At 45.2% G+C, this 15,113-nt stretch overlaps 1 protein-coding gene across 1 annotated transcript in view; it reads right to left on the bottom strand.

Moving 5' to 3' along the window:
* Positions 1-15,113, bottom strand: part of SLC24A3 (solute carrier family 24 member 3) — a gene marked incomplete at its 5' end in the record, with an annotated part of 322,397 nt that overhangs the window by 84,852 nt on the left and 222,432 nt on the right. The gene's annotated exons all lie outside the window — the stretch shown is intronic.

Below are 15,113 nucleotides of genomic sequence, written 5' to 3'. Positions count from 1 at the left end.
GCTCCCCAAACATGCCCTGGACCCCTGCCCTAGAGCCTTTGCACTTTCTGTTCTCTCTGCTTGGAATACACTCTCCCCAGATCACCCTGGCTCACTTCCTCATGTCCTTCAGGTCCCCAGATCGATGCTAACCTTGGGCTCTTCTCCCTCCCATCTCTCCCTATCCCCCCACCCTGCCTTGTTTTCTTGACACATTACCTGTGAAATTCATTCGTTTTTTGTCTTTCCCACTGGAAGTCCATGTGAATATGAACTGTATCTATCTCATTTATCACCAGCACTCACCTCAGCATAGGGCCTGGTGCATAGCAGGTGCTCAATAAATACATTAGCAATAAAGGATCAGATAAATGACTACTTCCAAATGGAACTTGTTCGCTCTCCTGTTCCCTGCAGGACAGCCTCTGTCATCCTGTTTCGCATCTTTGGTCAGCTATGACCAGGCCATAAATCACCTCTCTACCTTATCCAGCTCAGTGTTTCCTTTTCAACTAATGAAATTTTACTCAGATTCCATTGTTGGTTGACACCCAGCGTGCATCATCCAGTCCTTCTGATGGGACTCCAGTTTCATTCAAATATCCACGTATCCCATGGGGAAGGTAACCCCACCCTTTCCTCCAGGAGTAGATATCGATTGGCCAATCGTGTGCAGTAGTCCCTGGTGACTGCTACTGGTTCAGAGGCGGGCACACAACCTAGGTCTGGTCCAATCAGATGGCAGAAAAGGCTTTATAATTCTTGACAGAGGGCACTGTTTCTCACCCTTAAGAGCTGTCTCTGGACAAAGAGGCTAGGAGTCCAGATGGCCATCGGCAGTCATATTGAGGGAAATCTGATTTGAGATAAAGTTGAGCCTCAATCAACTTAATGACATCACTGAGCCACGGATCATGTGCTAGAGTCCACTCTACACCTCCGGACTTCATAACATAACGTATTGGCAAACAGACCAGTGATTTGGAGTATCCCTGCTGCTTGCAGTCCAAAGCATCTAATGGGTGCGCGAAGGGCCTTCAGTCCCACACTGCCCACCTCCCTCACCACAGGGAGCAGGCACATGACCCAAACTAGCCACCAGAACACCCACTTGCCTTTGTACAGTGGCGGGTGAGCAAAAGTTCTGCAAGGGATTAACCGAGCAGCTGGGAGGGAGGGGTTCTCTCCTTATGGCACATAAATACCACCCGAGTCTGCAGCTACTGGAGGCAGCTGCCATATAGAAAGAGCTTGCCTCAGAATGCACCTCACACCAAGAGATGGCACACACACACACACACACACACACACACACACACACGTGCTCGCGTGCCCAGTAACACCATGTGAACTCTGGACCCGGCTCAGTCTGAAATCAAAGTGGACTAACAATTTCATGAGCCGATCACACACCCTTTGCACCTATGCTGATTTAAGTTTCTGTCACTTACAACTCTCCTTCACGAAGCCTTATGCAGCGACCCAAGCGTGAAATGGTCTCTCTGGCCTTGGCTCTTGGCTGTTGAACTAATTTAGACATTCCTCCCCACTTTATGAACTTGCTTTCTTTTTTGCATGTATGAGTTTTGTCTCTTCAACCAGACCGTAAGATGCTAAAATACATCTTAACACCTGATTCTGCGGAAATATCAGACAAGTGCACAAAAACATGAACCAGAGATATTTTTTCCAAAATGCTGACTATAATAAATGATCAAAACCTAACAAAATATACCACAGGGGATGGGTTATATAAACTACAATTCATCAATCAATAAGATACTGTTAAAAGAGATTATGTAAATTCATATTTAGTGACAAGTAAAGGCATTTACACTGCACTGAAAAGTGTTATAAAATAGTGTATGATCTCTTTTTTTGTTAAATTATGTATAAGAACGCCTACATACTACCACACTTATATAAGTGTATTTGCATATAAGGGTTTGCAAGGCCATAAATCCAAACAGTTGCTCCCTTGGTTTGTGTGATTCCACCTGTATTTTATAATTCCTATCCATATTTTCTGATTTGTCTACCTTGAATTTGGATTTCTTGTGTGATTTTTGTAGGTGGTAGGAGATTGGAGAGGTAGCAACTCTGTCTTACCCTTTTCTACTCTCTGAGGAGGCTAAGAAGCCTGGTGTGCACAGAAGCCTTAAAAATAACTTTCTATTTATTGGTTGGTTCATAATCTGTACAAAATTATTTGCCTTTGGGGTATTTTAAATATGTCAATTAAAAAATTAATGTTGTACTTTATAGCTTTGTAGATGAGTCAGAATACATATTCCCAAATTGCAACAGACTCAAATTCTCTCTTGTATAATGACTTGGCTGATTCAATGATACGCAGGCTTTATCATGATCTCTGAAAGGACAGCCAGATGCAGTAATTGGAATACAGAGTTGCCCACTTTTGGATTAACCAAGACCTAAATAAGCCATTCATAGCTGACATACTCAACTCACTAAAACAGCCAATGCCATTTGGGAGTCCATAAACCATTTCTCCAAGACTGCATTCCAATATTACATATTGATCCTGTTTCGAGGCAAGAAACTCCATCTAACACATTGCAATATCAACGCTTGAACTGGGAAGAGAAATGAATAGATTATAAGACTCTCGGTGTCTTTAAGGTTGATGGCTGTTGAAAGCCATTATCCACTCGTCTATAGATGGACACTTAGGTTGCTTCTATACCTTGGCTATTGTAAATAGCGCTACAATGAACACAGGGGTGCATATATCTTTTCTAATTAGTGTTTTGGGTTTCTTCGAATATAGTCCCAATTCTGGAATTGCTGGTTCATAAGGCAGTTTCAGTTTTACATTTTTGTGGAACCTCCACACTATTTTCCACAGTGGCTGCCCCAGTCTGCATTCCCACCAGCAGTGCATGAGGGTTGTTTTTCCTCCACACCCTCCCCAGCGCTTGTTGTTTGTTGATTTATTAATGATATCCATTCTGGCAGGTGCGAGGCGATACCTCATTGTGGTTTTCATTTGCATTTCTCTGATGATTAGGGGTGTCAGGCATCTTTGCACATATCTATTGGCCATCTGTATGTCTTCTTTGGAGAAGTGTCTATTCAGGTCCTCTGCCTATTTATTTTAATCCTCACTTGAGAATATGTGTATTGATTTTTTAGAGAGAGGAAGGATGACAATACACTCAGCTTTTCTACTATCCCTGGAACTAGCCACGGCCACGTGACACAGTTCTGGCCAATGAGAATAAGGGACAGATCCAACTAAAGTCATCCTTTCTTCCTGCTTTGAACTTGGATGTGATGGTTGGAGAGGAAGCAGCCATTGTATGACCATGAGACAACCAGCATGAAGATGCACACCGACATGCTAAGGGTGGCAGAGCCCTGAGGATGCCATTCATCAGCTAATCTAATGCCAGAAACCATCCCCTTCCGTGCTTCTTACTATGTGAGAAAATTAACCACCTCTTTGCCTCTGTTGCCACTAGTTGCGGTTTCTGTACTTGCAGCTATGGGCCCCCCCAGCTGACATGGGGCACAGAAGATTAACGCTTCGGGGCAAGGGCAGGAAGAAGGTTAGAGAAGGCTTCACAGAGAAAGTGGCTATTAAACTGGGATTGTGTAAGATAAATACTATCTCATTAGGCCATTTCAGAGGTTGATTGGAACCAATAAAACTAGAAAACTTTGGCAACAGTGGTTAAACTGAAAAATACCTAAGGTAACAGGAAACGATTGTGGCCTGTGGCTCAATGGAGGTGAACAGGCTCTAGCTGCAATGTTGGTATACAGAAGGGCTTCTGAATTGTGAGGGCAAATGTATCTGAACAGCATGACATTAACCCTGCTGTTTTATGTGGCATCTCCAGTCAGCGGTTTTCACAGGCAATTTCCTTTTACTACATCATCTGCACTCATGTCGCTCTGTCTTTAATTTCAGTGAAGGTGAAGCTGGAGAGGCAGTTCCTAGGGACAATCTATAGAATCCTGGCCTTGGAGGCAATTGTTCTAAATCTCCCAGGGAATGTGGCTTGAATAATAACCAGAAAAGATCCTCCTTTTCCCTTCTCAGCTTTTTCCATAGTTTCAAGTGATTATGTCTGATTAGACTTTTTAAAAAGTTATTTACTTTAGCCCTGGCCAGCGTGGCTCAGTGGTTAGAACACTGGCCTGTGCATGTTATTACTACTTCAAAAATAGGTAGTTATGAGACCTGACACTAGATCTGTATTTAATGCATTGAGAACACAAATTCCCGGGCACTTTCTACACTCGATGCATCCTGGTGAAGTGGCTCCAGCAGCCCAAGGTAGTTCTTTGAAGGCCACAGGGATGATTCATGAGAATCAAAGCACACAGAAACTGCTGGATAGGCACAGAAGCTAGTCAGGAGGATTCAGGTTGATCTGATGAGGCACCAACATGTCTGCTAAATATGTAAGCAGATCATTTGGTATTAAAGCTAAACATAGAGCTATTCACTGGATTCTATGGGAGATTAGAGGGAGGACTCCTAACCTAGTTTTTCGAGAGTGAGGGGAGGAGCTGATGCTTATATCATGTCCAAGAAGATGACCAGGCATTAGCCAAGTAAAAAAGTCAGGAACGAATTGGCTAGACAAGGGAACAGCATGAATAAAAGCATGGTGTCCTAAATTAACATGGTTTGTGCTGAAAACTACTAATTATTCACTATTCCTGGAGTGTGCCTTGTGGGTGAGAAAGCAGAGACAGGTGAGGCTAGAGAAATATGCAGAGATCAGTTTGGGGAGGCTCTAGTATTCAGGCTGAGACATTTGGATGCATAGGTGCAGACTATCTGTCTCGAACGGAAATCACTGCTGATTCCACTAGATGAAACTTCTGATGATGACAGTGGTTTGACGATGGTAATGATGGTTGATTTCATGGTGATGATGATGGTGATGACAGTGACTGTGATGTGATATTAGAGAGATAATAATGATGATGGTGGTGACAATGAGACACATAATGATGGTGATAATTCTGACCTCTAACATTTATTGAATAGGACCATGGGCTTAGAACTGCCTGAAAGTTTTCCTCTCAACTATACCCTGAGGTAAATACTATTGTTATCCCCACTTTTCAGGCAAGAAAACTGAGGCAAAGAGAATATAAGCCTAAGGTCACAGAGTGAGTTCATGACTGAACGTGGGCATCAGCTCCATTTGCATGCCTCTGATCCGAGCTGGAGCTCATGGCTCCAAGCCCTCACCTGCTTTCAGCAGCAAGAGAGGAGGAGTGGTCTGAAGGCTCAGAATCCCACTGGCCTGAAGATGGCCATGATCTCGAATTCTTCCTGAAGTTATTTCTTCTCTTTCTGCCTCTCCCCCTTCTCAATGACACCCACCCTCCTCTCCCCACGAACCCCTAGTGGCACACTCTGGGGGGTTCTCAAAATCTCACGTAAAGACTGCCTGACAACAGGCTTGTTTGCCAGCACTGCCCTTTCTTCTTCAGGCTTGTTTGAGAAAGCGAAGGTAATGACATCCACCCTAGGAATGTATTGTGGATGTTACAGAATTTAACTTTTCTGGAGGACTTTGAAAATTTGCAGTTGCAACTATCTGCAAGGAAATACTCAACTACCTGCAGGATGGCGGAACTCTTTACTTCAAGGCTGGTGAGAAACCTGCTTCTTGCCTCAGAGTTTTTATGGGCAACCTGAGCTGAGCCTTTCTGAGGAAAACCACACTTGGTTAGGAACTTTCATGGCAGAGTTAGAGCTCAGCCTATTGCATTACACTGCGCCTTTGAAAGACAGCTGGTTACAGGGATCAAGATATTTGCATTCTTGTCGTTCTGTCATTTTCTGTCCAAACACACAGTCCTGGGAGCTGGTGGGCACCGCAGCTGCCAGACAGCATCAGACAGCAGAACTGCGAGCCAGCGGTGCGTGAGAACCAGGACTTCCAAAAACAGAACGGGCCTGAGACACGGCACTGCAGGCCGGCTCCTAACCTGGCGCCTCTTCAAACCCATGTTCTTTAAATATTTATTCAACATTTATTTAGTGTAGGATGGAGGAGAAAAGTAATCTTCTATTAATAAAAAATGTATATAGAAATTAAGCCTCTTACTACTTCACTTCCACTGATGCAAGCGCAGTCCATATTCTGCAAAATATTCTGCAAAATCTGCTTAAATTGTTATTCTTTTCAAGTTTCTCTTGCAAGAAGCACTACTCACTTTAATATTTAAGGGTTAGATAGTAAAACATTTTATTCAAAGTTGATAAATACTAAGCACTCTTGCATTTCAAAATTTCGGCTGGTGGGATGATGCACACACTGACAAAGTACACGTGGAGGAACAGGCTGGCAATGCACACACTGACAAAGTACACGTGGAGGGACGGGCTGGCGATGCACACACCGACAAAGTACACGTGGAGGGACAGGCTGGTGACGCACACACTGACAAAGTACACGTGGAGGGACAGGCTGGTGACGCACACACTGACAAAGTACACGTGGAGGAACGGGCTGGCGATGCACACACTGACAAAGTACACGTGGAGGAACAGGCTGGCGACGCACACACTGACAAAGTACACGTGGAGGAACAGGCTGGCGATGCACACACTAACAAAGTACACGTGGAGGGACAGGCTGGCGATGCACACACTGACAAAGTACACATGGAGGGACAGGCTGGCGACGCACACACTGACAAAGTACACGTGGAGGGACAGGCTGGCGATGCACACACTGACAAAGTACACGTGGAGGGACAGGCTGGCGACGCACACACTGACAAAGTACATGTGGAGGGACAGGCTGGCGACGCACACACTGACAAAGTACACGTGGAGGGACAGGCTGGCGATGCACACACTGACAAAGTACACGTGGAGGAACAGGCTGGCGATGCACACACTGACAAAGTACACGTGGAGGGACAGGCTGGCGATGCACACACTGACAAAGTACACGTGGAGGAATGGGCTGGCGATGCACACACTGACAAAGTACACGTGGAGGGACAGGCTGGCGATGCACACACTGACAAAGTACACATGGAGGGACAGGCTGGCGACGCACACACTGACAAAGTACACGTGGAGGGACAGGCTGGTGACGCACACACTGACAAAGTACACGTGGAGGAACGGGCTGGCGATGCACACGCTGACAAAGTACACGCGGAGGGACAGGCTGGCGACGCACACACTGACAAAGTACACGTGGAGGGACAGGCTGGTGACGCACACACTGACAAAGTACACGTGGAGGGACAGGCTGGTGACGCACACGCTGACAAAGTACACGTGGAGGGACAGGCTGGTGACGCACACACTGACAAAGTACACGTGGAGGGACAGGCTGGTGACGCACACGCTGACAAAGTACATGTGGAGGGACAGGCTGGCGATGCACACGCTGACAAAGTACACGTGGAAGAACAGGCTGGCGATGCACACGCTGACAAAGTACACGCGGAGGAACAGGCTGGCAGCAGCAAAAAGCAGGAAGATCCTTTTAATTTCTATTTTAGGTGGCTGTTTGTGTCAGGTAGACAAGATCAATTTCTGTGTCTTCCGTTGTTTTGTGGAAACCCAAGTTAAGGGACACCTTCTTTTCCATTTATTATACTGATGTTTTTAGGGCTCTTGGTAGACAGGCCTCCTGAGAAAGTCAAACGGCCACCCCACCGTCTAGCGCTCGGCACCCAGGTGAAAGCCATGCCAATGCCCCTGGGCTGGGACCACTTCCTTAACTGCATGTCATTACTGTGTCCTATCACCAGAACAGACCCAGGATCATAGGGCGTGCTCCTGGATGGAAGGTGACTCCCATTAGTGGTGAAGGGCTACCCTGGGTCCCCCAGGGCCCCCAGCCTGATTCTGTTTGTCACTTGTTGTAAAGGACTAAAGGCTGGATGGCTGTGGGTGGGGATCCAGTCTGGGGCTAGCACATAAATGGACAAAGCCAACAGGCTTGTGTGGGTCTTTAACTCTGACCTTCTTTTTATTGCCTAAGATCTAGTGAAGTTAACGAAGCCGGACCAAAGCTTCACATTACAGTATTTCCAACTTCACACTTCAGTGACCATCCATTTAAACAATTACCAGATGATCACCGTGGACTTTTAACTAGGAGGTTCCAAACTTCTCCTATCAGACAGTGAGCTCAGCTGGGCTCCTGGGCTCCTTCCCCCCGGCTGATACAGGCTGGCGTGATGTTCAGAGATATCCCAAGGACTCCTTCGTTCAGAGATATTCCTGGACAGCAGTACAAATGGCTGCTGGTCTTGGGATGGTCTTCTTGGGTTCTGTTCACCTGGTGTGTCCTAGGAAGCAATCAGGGCCCCAGACACAGTTGCTCTCAGACCAGCGGCTAAAACCCCTCTCCGTTTTGGGGGGAACAGTGTCCCTGATGACAAGGACCAACTTCTGCTGCAGTTTGTAGATGCTGACACCAGTGTTAGGATCCGTGGCTCTAGGCAGAGAGCTAAAACTTAATCATGCTTTCACTTCCCTCCCCTAGGGCTCAGAGAAAGTGAGAAGCTGAGTCGCAAATGAGAACACAGGAGATGATCCGAAGGCATGGGGGCAAAGCACACTGAAGCAAAAGGGAAATCAATTCTCTTGAGGTTATAAAGGGACTGGAGAGCAGTGGTATCTCTGAGCTTCTTCAGTCCTTTTCTGCAACTTGCAAGACAGGAATGGAAGAAATCTGCCAGCTGCTGACTCCTGCTGTCCCCAGTGTAAATAAGTTGGTGGCACCTTATCTCAGCTGTGTAGCCCGAGGGGAGTACTTAACCTCATTAAAGCTTCAGTTTTCCTTGTCTGTGAAATGGGAAAAATAATAGTTCCTCCCTATTGGTTGTTTTGAAACTAGATGATGCACGTAAAATTATTAGCATACTAGCTGGACTGTTGCAAACACTCAATATGTGCCGAATAATATTGTTGCTGGGTCAATATTATTTCAATCAACTTGGTAGAAAAGTGGAACCAACTGAATTGAAATGGACTTAGGGAATCATTCATACTTCCTTCTTTACAAAACCAGAAGAGATGAGCAGGCTTCTCCCTCTCTTTGCATCTGTGGGGGCCACATGCATTGAAGCGGTCACACAGGAATGGTTTGCTGACAAGCCTGCTTTCCTTTTCTGTTGCCCATCCAAAGAAACCCAACCCAAGCTTCACATTCCAACAAACACATGATTTAGGATTCCCCAGTGGTCAACAGGGATGGCCAACACAATGGTAAAATCCAGCCCACCCCTGGATCCAATGTTAATTACAACTGGAAAGCAGATGGTGTCTAAATCTAGGACCATCTGTTCCCTGTCTGTGGGAAGTTTCCCCAGTTGGAGAAGACAGGGCCATCGCCAATTTCTTTTTGCCCCAAGAAAGACTGGACTTTTGTATTAAGAAAACATCTTATTATTTGTCGTGATAAGATTTCCTCTGTCTACATAACCACAGAAACATTAGGTCAGACATCCAACAAGGGAAGGTCAGGGGGCTGACCTCAGGAATGTAGACGGCTACTCAAGCTCAAGATGCTACTACAAGTGAGACAGTCTGAAGGTAAGAAAATATTTGAATACAACTTGTCTATTGATTTGTAAGACAGCCCCTCCTCCCATATATGTAATTCCAATTAAGTGGTCTGATGAAGGAATTATTTTATTGGATTCTATTACTGATACTTATATTACCTGTCTTTTTAAGAACTGACAAAGAAGTAATTTCCCTTTTTACTTTCTAAACAAAACATACCAATGAACAGAAGAAAACCGTGTGGCTCCTATTGGAATGCCAGTGTCACTGGGTCTGATCTGGCCGGGACTTTAAATTCACTGAGAAAAGCCAATAAAGAAAGCATTACCTAATAGACACCGAAAGTACCTCTTTTTTAAAAAAATTTTTAATCCTTACCTGAGGATATTTTTTTATTGATTTTTAGAGAAAGAGAGAGAGAAACATCAATGTGAGAGAGAAACATCGCCTGGTTGCCTCCCGCACTTGCCCCAACCAAGGATTGAACCTGCAACTTGGGCATGTGCTCTGACGAGGAATTGAACCCACAACCTTTCGGTGCACAGGACGAAGCTCCAACCAAATGAACCACACCAACCAGGGCCGAAGGTACCTCTTTTCAGTTACATTTTATCATCAAGTTTGCACCGGACAGGGACTGTGTCCTTGACTGGACCTAATGGGAGGTGTCGTCGGCTACTGGGAATCTGGTGTTTAGAAAAAGTATGTGATGCATGAAGCACCTGCTGCGGACGCCCCCTGGCCCACTTCTAACAGTGGGCAACTTGAGACACACTGGCGGCTTCCTACCAGCACAGTTTCCCGCCTCACCTGCAGCTCTGCTTTTCTGCCTGAGGAAGCCTCAGTGCCAGAGAACCTTCTTCAGGCCCTTTGCAGAGCAGCCTAAAAGCGTCTAGGTTTCAACAACCCAGAAACAATCATCAGCCAAAGAGGGAGTAGGTGTCAGTGAATCAATAACCAGCCTGCTCGGCCCTCACTGGGGCAATTCTGAGTCGGGGTCTACACCATCCTCCATGGGCTGAGTCCCAGTTGTTCACAATAATGTCCCCTTTGTTGGCTGCCCCCCATTTCCCTATCTTGCTTCCCCCACTCCCTCATGTCTGCTTCCTGGGCACGACCTCAGATAAACTTCCTGCGCCTGGTAGTGTGCCAGTGGAGGCTCTTATCGACTCACGAGGGCCAAGTATTAAATTTTCAGGAACTCTGCAAATCCACTGATGTACTGATAGCTTAAGGTTGGTCATGGTGTAGATTTTTGCACCATGGAAACTGGCACATGCTTCATATCAGGCCCCCCCCACCCCCCCAGGAGAACCAATTGTTACATATTTAGCAGCACGGCACTGCCTTCACTCGAGTCCTCCCAGGGTTTGTTTCTGGGAGCACCCAAACTGAGAGTGTGAGTAGCAGGTACCCCACTGAAGCCAACGCACAGGCGTTTAGGGGAACTAAAGACTCAGTGTGCCATCATTAGTACAAGTATTCCTTCACTGGCCCGAGGATTAGTGCTCTTCACTGGTGGAGGAAAATTTGTTTCTAAATTTACAGTTAATGGGGTAGGTAGAGAAACTGATAGAAAAAATACTAGGCGCTACTGCTGCTTGAAACTCATTCCGGGAGAAAATCTTTGTGAGCTTGGGCTACGCGACGACTTACTAGATAGAAAACAGAAAAGGAGGAACCAGGGAGGAAAAAATATTGGTAAAATGGAGCACGGCAAAAACAACACAATTTTGCTATTCAGAAGGCACTATTAAGAAAATGAAAGGCCAAGCCAGGGAAGAAAACAGTTGCAAATATAAATCTTAAAAGTACTTGTAATCAACATATATTAAGAACCCTTACAACTCAAAAAAAGAAGATAAACAATGCAACTAGAAATGGGGAAAATATTTGAGCAGACACTTCATCAAAGAAGACAGATGAATGAGAAAGAAGCTCATGACCAGATGTTCGACATTATTAGTCACTAGGGAAATGCAAGTAAAGACCACAACGAGGTACCTCTGTACACTCACTATAATGACTGAAGTTAAAAAGACAGCTGATAATCCACTTTTGGGGAGAACACAGAGCAATGGAAACTCTCACACATTGCTGGTGGGAATGTAAAACGGTAAAGCCATGCTGGAAGAAAGCTGGGCAGTTTCTTGTACAATTCAACATATACTTACGCGCCACTCCCAGGTATTTACTCAAGAGAAATGAAAACACCTGTAGGCACTAACTCTTGTACATGAATGCTCCTAGCAGCTTTATTCATAATAACCCCAAACTGGAAACAGCCCAGACATCTACCAACTGGTGAATGAATGATACACTTGCACAGTGGAATCTACTAGGCAATAAAACGGAATAAACTCCCGTATATACAGCATGTACAACTACATGGGTGGATCGCAGAAGCATTATGTGAAGTGATAAAGGTTGGTATCTCCAGTAGTAAGACACACCACCATCACATCTTCCTGATATGACTTGCTGGAAGAGCACGCGGCCACTGTGGTATTTATTCCTGCGGAACATGTATAACCTCAGTCAAATCATGAGACAACAGAACACAAACCCACAGAGGCCTGCACTCTTTAAAATGGTGAAGGTCATGAAAAACAAAGACCGAGGATCCATCACGGATTGGAGTAACTAAGGAGACATACAACTAAGTGCAATGTGGGATCCTGGGTTGAACTAGAAGAAGAGATTAGTGGGAAAACTGGTGAAATTTCAATTAAGTTCTGTGGTTTAGCTAATAGTATTGTATCAGTGTTAATATCTTGGTTCTGATCGTTGTACTATGGTTATGTAAGATGTCAACATTAGGGGAAGCTGGGTGAGGGTATATGGGAAGTCTCTGTACTATTTTCCAATCTTTTCTGTAAGACTAAAATTATTTCAAAATAAAGATATCTAAAATGATGACTTTTGGTATACAAATTATACCTCAATAAAGGAGATTTAAAAAGAAGTGGGTCCACACCTCTGATGTTTCTTTGAGGGCCTGGAAGTGAGGAGATGGTAAGAATGGGGAGCTCCATCCTTCCTTCTCTCCCCCACCCCCTACCTTAGGTCATGCTTCACCAAAACAACCCTGTTCTTTTCTGTTATATATTCATGTGTACATGCAAACAGACATGCATACATACATACATACACAGATTTATTCTGCTTATGACTTCACTCAAAAGGGGGCATATTATTGCTAAGAACTTTAAACACTTCAACAACAGGATTATATTTTGAGGTCTAACTTTTCCTTAGAGGATGCCTATCTTTAAGAGAAATGGAAGTTGGTTGAGCCAAGATGGTGGTGGGCGGAGCAGGTGAAAGTTACATTCACCTTCTCCCAGGACCAAATTGAAATTACGACTAAAATATAGAACAAGCAACCTGAATTACCAACTGATCCAAATGAAGACTAGCTGAACAGAAGGCTTATAACCAAGGATTGACAGAAGAAGCCACGTTGAGACTGGTAGGAAGGGCGGCAAAGTGAAAAGGCCCGGCCCCAATCCCACGGGTGGTGCTGAAACTGCAGAGGGATATCTCAGCTGCAAAGGTTCCCCCGAGGAGCGCGGGATCTCAAACCCAAGCTGGGCTCCTCAGTGCAGAGCACCAGAGCCAGGAAGAGGAACCCAGATAATCATGTGAAAGGCCACTTGGGGATTCTGAGCCTGAAGCAGAAGGATGCTGTGCTGGAGGAGAGCACACCACCTGCAGACTCTGAAAGGGCTGGGGCTTTGGACAACCCCAGAGGGCCTGGGCATCACATTGGCAGCATGTGGCAGTGGCCCAATGGATAGTCAGGCTGTGTAGAAGGCCCTACATCCTAGGCCACCAGGAATAAAGTAAAGACTATTTTTTTAAAAATAGGTTTTGAGAATCCTAGGGAATATTCAGCTCCCATAAGCCATCCTTGGACCTAATGATTGCCTGATGTTTTCTACTTAGACTTCCTTTTCTGTAAGTTTTGGTTTCAAGATCAGCAAGGATGTAGCAAAGCCCTGTCTATGCATTAGAAGAGAAAATGCTACCCTGAGGAAGAATTACATGAACCGGATCTCTTGGGGGAAGGTGTCCCAACCAGGTGTCCCAATCCTGTTGTAGGAGTGAGTCACATCTGGGTTGAGTGCCACGCTTTGAAACTGCCGTTGCTTATTTTTAACACACTGACTGGCTACTACATCAACATTTTACACTCCAGCTAAAATCAATGCCTCCTTCTCGACGCAACATAATTTAGGGTTTGCCGGAAGAAAACCCACACTTATTAAGTGGCTTAACTCAATGGTGAAATGATTCAGCTGACTCGGAATTCTCTACCAATTTAGGTGATGGCGTGGGGGAGAGGACAATTTAATCAGACAAACTGGTATTAACACCATGACCAATTTTCCCACTAGAATACTTTGCCAGTAAGTAAGGAGTTTTATTTTGGGATTTTCTTTATGCCTAAGGCACATAGTGAAGGATATGAGTAACAGGCAACTTTTGATGCCCATGGTGTGTCTTTGTGGCTGTCAGCATTTACTCTGCTTGGGTTTATGAAACTGGTGTGGTATATCTGCCATACAGAGGAGAGGAGTCCTTTAAAACTCAGCAATTCATAACCCCCACCAGGCACTTACAGGACAACTGGCATGACGGTGTCCTTTCTTGTGCTAATGATCTTTACTTTATAAATGAGCCACTGGGGCCCACTGAAGAGGCACTGGGTGTGGAGGAGGAGGAGAGGGGAGCAAGCCACAGGTACCACTGCAGTAGGAGGTCTCACGAAATGTTCCTGCAGCAGTAAATTTTAGAATCTGCCTGGAGTGATTAGGTTACTATCTACCATCCTAGGTTAGCCATGCATCTATTTTTCTTTCCCATCATTGACACTAACTAATGGGAGGAGAAATGTGGCCATTCTGGAACTATGGATCCGACAGATTGGAACTGGATGACAATTCCTCATCCATTAGTGTTCCTTGGCCAGGAGGATCCAAAATTTGCTTTTGCTGCCACTGAGCCGCCAGAATCACAGGACACTCACTGTTAGTTGGTGTTTCTTTAGCAGATGGCTTTTTAAAATATATATATATCTTTATTGATTTCAGAGAGAGGAAGGGAGAGAGAGAGGGAGAGAGAAACATCAATGATGACAGAGTCTTTGATTGGCTGCCTCCTGCACACCCCCCACTGGTGATCAAGCCTGCAATCCGGGCATGTGCCCTGACCGGGAATTGAACCTCATTCTCCTGGATCCTAGGCTGATGCTCAATCAGAGCCACGCCAGCTGAGCTGGATGGCTTATTTATAAGTAGCAAGTACATGGGCTCTTCTCCTTGTGACTCTGAGCTGAGCAAAAAGCAAGGGTTTTGCTTTCTTTTCAGGGAATGCTAAAATCTATTTGGGAATGAATTAGTGCTGCAGATTGCTGAGGCTGTGGCTAACTCAAAGTAGGCTTTCCAAAATTGCCCAAAATTAGAAAATCAAACACTTTACCTAATAGGAACAAAGCGATCTGCTTAATCCAAGCATATCTGAGAGCAGCTTTTAGCCAAACAGGACAGGGCACCTGTAAGCCCTTCCTGCTAACTTCCAGGACTCTCTCTCTATT

Source organism: Miniopterus schreibersii, assembly GCF_964146895.1.
Source record: "Miniopterus schreibersii genome assembly, chromosome: 10".
NCBI lineage: Eukaryota > Metazoa > Chordata > Mammalia > Chiroptera > Miniopteridae > Miniopterus > Miniopterus schreibersii.
Note: the sequence above shows the minus strand (reverse complement) of the source record. Positions and strands in the feature narration are given on the sequence as shown.